This window comes from Lynx canadensis, chromosome C1 (assembly GCF_007474595.2).
Source record: "Lynx canadensis isolate LIC74 chromosome C1, mLynCan4.pri.v2, whole genome shotgun sequence".
Taxonomy (NCBI): Eukaryota; Metazoa; Chordata; class Mammalia; order Carnivora; family Felidae; genus Lynx; species Lynx canadensis.
The window spans coordinates 98,424,478-98,429,921 of record NC_044310.1 but is presented as its reverse complement, the minus strand read 5'-3'; positions in this window follow the sequence as shown (position 1 = coordinate 98,429,921).

Below are 5,444 nucleotides of genomic sequence, written 5' to 3'. Positions count from 1 at the left end.
CTTCCTCACCTTCCCCATCCAATCATAGTCAACTCCGATGATTTTACCTCTTTACTCTCTCTCAAACTTTTCTATCTCCACCACTGCTTCCAAACCCATTGTCTTTCTCCTGGACTTCTAAAATGGCCAACCATCTGGCCATGTGTCTCCATTCTAGCTCTCTTCAGCCTGTTCTCTGCTCGCCACCACTCAGCCTGCTTTTCTTAAGCTATAGTCTGTATCCTGTCACTTTCCTTAAAACTCATCACTGGCTTTCCACTGATCTTAGGGTAAAGATCAAAGTTCTCAAAGGCCTTGCAAGGCCTGACCCCCTTCTTCTTTAGGTTCTTCTCACTCCATGACCGTCTCCTTCTGTCCACTTCGGCCCCATTGACCTTCTTTCAATTCCTTGAATAGATCATGCTGTGTCTTGCCACAAGCTTTGCACACAGTGGTCCTTCAGCTGAAACTTTCCTCCATGTCCCATACCTGCTTGACCCAGTCAACTCCTGTTCATACCTGGGATCTCCTGAGATCAGCCTTCTCTGACCATCCCGACTCATGTAAGGATAGGCTCTGTGCTGCTTTCTGCTCACTTTTGTGTCTGGCATGGGGTCTGGCACATGGCAGGTGCTTTAAGAATGTTTGTTGAATGAGTCAATAAATGACCGCCATGTTTAGCTGTATGAACTTGGCACTTAATCTCTCCAAGATTTCACCACTGGAAAGTGGAAACGATGACAATGACTACTTCCAGGGTTGTTGTGAGTTTTTTTTTTTTTTTTTCAACGTTTATTTATTTTTGGGACAGAGAGAGACAGAGCATGAACGGGGGAGGGGCAGAGAGAGAGGGAGACACAGAATCGGAAACAGGCTCCAGGCTCTGAGCCATCAGCCCAGAGCCTGACGCGGGGCGCGAACTCACGGACCGCGAGATCGTGACCTGGCTGAAGTCGGACGCTTAACCGACTGCACCACCCAGGCGCCCCGGGTTGTTGTGAGTTTTAATTGGGGAAGCACTAGGGAAGAGTGCCCAAGATGTAGCCGCCATCACGGCTCTCACCACCAAGGGTCCTCACTGACCAGGTATAAGCAAGACGGTTGAGCAAGGCGTAAATACACCATGGAAAGAGACGGGAGACTCTCTTATCCTGATTCTTCAGGTTTACAGGAGAATAATAACCCTTGGGCCTCTTTTATCATCCACCTGGGTGTGCCGCTGGACCAACACACATGTGTATGTACCTGTAGCTGATGTAGGGTTTATATTAGACACAAAAGTCCAGTGAGGTGAGTAGATGTTAGAGAGACAATAAAATATAATGAGAAAAAGCCTGGTGTCTGTTTTCTGAAAAACCTGGAATCAAATAGGAGCTTTCTCAACCTTAGAAAGTTACATGGTGCCCTGAACATCAATCTCCTCATCCATGAACTGGGAGAAGAGTGTAACTTATCTGACAGCACCATGTTGAGGATTAAATGGGAGCAAGTCCCACTGCCTGATAGATACTAAATGCTCAGTAAATGGCAGCCAGTACTGGTTACAGCAAAGACCCACAGCACACTTGAGTTTGATGAGCTTGCTCCTTCCTGGGATGATGAGGCCAGGTGATGTGTGGGCACAGCAGGCAGCTGTGGCAGGCAGAGGCTGTGTCCTCAGTAGCACCTCAAACCCAAGGCAAGCCCAGTGAGGATGAGCCACGTGAGGCCTCCCCAGGATCCAGGCCGGGGGACAGAGAATCTACTGATAGAGCCGGTTATGGAAAGCTGGGAGCTGACCTCTGCCCCTTGAGCAGCACTTGCCCCTGGGCCTGATGCCTGTTTGAGGTTCATTCTTGTCCCTTCTCCTAATCAAGGTACTTCCATTCCCAACATTCACCATCTTCTGTCCTGCCCCAGAACCTACCAGAGAGGGTAATAACTTACACCAGCGCTGTCTCCCCTCTGTCCTTTTCTTGGATGGAGTTAGCAGGAGGCAAATGATGAATATCAGACCTATGAGAGAGTCACAGGCCACTCTGTTGTAGGAGCCACCCTGTCCTGACTCCCGCAGAGCCAGAAGCATCCTCCTGGCCCTGAAAGCATGGCTGGTAATGTGATCTCCAGGCCTGTTGTCAAACATCACTATGAATTTCAAGATGGTGACGGTAGAGCATTGAACCAAGCTGGGGCCCTTTGTACATCCAAGGCCCCATGTGACAGCACTGGTCACATGCCCAAGAAGGGAGTCCTGCCCTGCAAGTCCATAGTGCTATTAAAGCTGGCAGTAAGGGGCGCCTGGGTGGCTCAGTTGGTTAAGCGTCCGATTTCAGCTCAGGTCACGATCTCGTGGTCCATGAGTTCGAGCCCCACGTCGGGCTCTGTGCTGACGGCTCAGAGCCTGGATCCTGCTTCAGATCCTGTGTCTCCCTCTCTCTCTGTCCCCCCCCACCCCCGACTCATACTCTGTCTCTGTCTCTCAAAAATAAATAAATCTTTAAAAAAAAAAAAGCTGGCAGTAAGCCTGCCTGCCAGAGAGCGTCTCGGGGAGCAGGAGAACCTCCTGAGCCCCTGTTCATACTTGGGATGGCAACGAGTGGAGGGTTGGAATGGGTACTCATGGCCAAGACTTCTTGGAAGGCAGAGCCTGGGTGTCAGCCCGCAGTGCCCAGGACCGCACCTGTTGTGCATGTCATGTTATGTGAGTGGCCTGTCCTCGTGGACATCCTCACCTGTCACAGTGGGGTAGGTGAGCACAGGCTGTGCTGCTGAGGGGACCAGAGCAGCCATGAGATTTCTCTTTCCTGCCTGGGTTTTCATCGTCTGGCATCACTATTCATCCCAGCTGAAATCATTTTTCTCCATATACTCCAAGGATCAGGACCCTGAAAATTCCACACATATGGGGCAAACCAAACAAAAGGCACGGATGAGTGACTGGGTACCCGATTGCAGATTTGGGGATGCTGTGTACCCCGGTCACTCATACACTGCCTTCCCCGGCAAACACATAGGATTGACACACACGCGCGCGCACACACACACACACACACGAATGTGACTTAGCCCAAGTCTGCTTTGGAGACAAGTCACGGTCCATTAAAAAATGTGAGGTCACGCTGTCCTCTGAATGTTAAAATTCATATGTGGAAACCCTAATGCCCAACGTGATGGAATTTGACTGTGAGACCTTTGGCTCTGTCCTCACAAATGAGACCAATGCCTTATAGAAGATGCCCAAGAGAGAGCGCCCTTGCCCCTTCTGCCATGTGGGGACACATCATGAAGCCTGTGACCCAGAACAGGGTCCTCACCTGAGCATTCTGGCACTGTCGTTTTGGACTTCCTGCCTCCAGATTGTGAGAAATGAGAATTTCCGCTGTCTGTAAGTTACCCAGTCTATGAGGTTTTATTACGGCAGCCCAGTGTGCTAATACAGGTCAGAGGGTGATGTCGGGGTACAGTATTCCTCCTCCCTGGGACATCTCTCTCCCCAGCGACCCCCACCAAATCTTCATGAAATTCTACCCCCCTCACCCCCCCCCCCCGCAAAAGAACCCTAAAATATGAAACCAATCAACCAAAATCTCAAGACTGCTCGCTTGCAAGCCCCAAGCATGGGGTGGCTGAGGTCTCCCCCTCAGAGTCTCCATCCAACTCTTTGATTTAGGGTCAGCCCTAAAATGGAGCTCGTGCTTATACTGAGGGATTGTGACTCCCCAGAAACACTCTGAGAGACCTGAGCGTGTGGGGGGGCTGCCTTCATGTGGAGTATCTACAAGACCCCATTCCACACGCGCCACAGTTTTTGAGTTACAGCAAATGTCACGTACTCAATTGTTGGTCACAGCACCCCAGTAAAGAAAATGGAAGGGGCTCCACTGGCTTTCCAAACAAAGGTCTTATTCAGCTTCCCGGTCACACACGTGGAAGCCTCCACTCCCTCCTGATGCTTGAAATGGCTGCAGCCCATGATGGGGCAGGGAGACCTCCCTCCGGAGGCTTAGACAAACAGCCAAGATCCCTAGGGGAGGCGCATCATCGGGTTTGGTTCCCTCCCAGATGGTTTCCACTGCCTGGATGTCATCCCTCCCCCCTCCTGGCCTACAGCTGGGTGATCCCTCTTGCGGCCAACTTCACTGTGTTTCTTACAAGCCTCGCCCTTGGCCGTTCTCTGGAGAAAAGTAAAACCTGACGATGGAATTGAAATGAAAAGTCTTCGGAAATGGAAAATCAAGTTAGGAGGCACATAGTAAGTGCTTGTAACAAAAAGGAATGAGTGAACGAATGAGTGAATTTACCCCATGAGCCAACCCCTTCACAAAGAAAGAAAGAAAGAAAGAAAGAAAGAAAGAAAAAGAGACACCTCTGTTGCAAGGTTTTTTGAAGTTTGCTGCTCAGCTGTGCCTTACCTACTTTAGAATCAGCCAGGGCAAATGTGTGAGTCCTACCTCAAACCCACTTCATCAGAATCTTTGGTGGAATTTGACTTTGGACTTGGCACTGCTAACGAAGTCCTCGGGGAATTTCTGGGACTAACAAAGCTGGCAGAGCAGTGTGGTGCAGGCACCAAAGCATCGAGAATGAACCAAAGACTGTCAGTCAGGGAGTTCTGCCATCATGATTAATACCAAGTGGTTCTTTTTCTTGAATAACAGTCTGGGGAGATATTAACAGATACTCACTTTGGTTTGTGGGCTGAGCTGAAGCAAAGAAAAGCCTAGAAGAGCCAAAGGACTCGTAAAAACAAGGGCAGGAAATGTGCTACTTCATATTTCCACAGTGAGGGAGAGCTCAGTGGTTGCTATTAGCCGGAGGAAAACAAATGATGTTGGGGTGCCTGGGTGGCTCAATTGGTCGTACATCCGACTTTGGCTCAGGTCATGCTCTCGCGGTTTGTGATTTCGAGCCCCGTGTCGGGCTCTGTGCTGATAGCTGGGAGCCTGGGGCCTGCTTCAGATTCTGTGTCTCCCTCTCTCTCTGCCCCTCCCCTGCTCGCTCTCTCTCTCTCTCTCTCAAAAATAAATAAACATCAAAAAAAAAAAAAAAATGAGGGGCGCCTGGGTGGCTCAGTTGGTTATGAGTCTGACTTGGCCCAGGTCATGATCTCATGGTTCGTGGGTTCGAGCCCCACATCGGGCTCTGTGCTGACAGCTTGGAGCCTGGAGCCTGCTTCTGATTCTGTGTCTCCCTCTCTCTCTGCCCCTTCCCCACTTGTGCTCTGTCTCTCAAAAATGAATAAATGTAAGAAAAAATTTTAAAAAACAGACGATGTTTAACAAGGCATTCACATGGTGCCAGGGAGCTCCAAATTTCACTTCATGCAATCGGCAAGCAGAGTGGAAAAAAAGAGAAATGCACGTGGGTCTGGACCCCTCTGATTTCAGGAAAAGACACTCGGATTGCCCTGAACAATTATTCTCTTCTGAAATACCAAGTGTCTATCACAGAGCTCATGTCTGGATGCAACAGAACATTGTATCAGT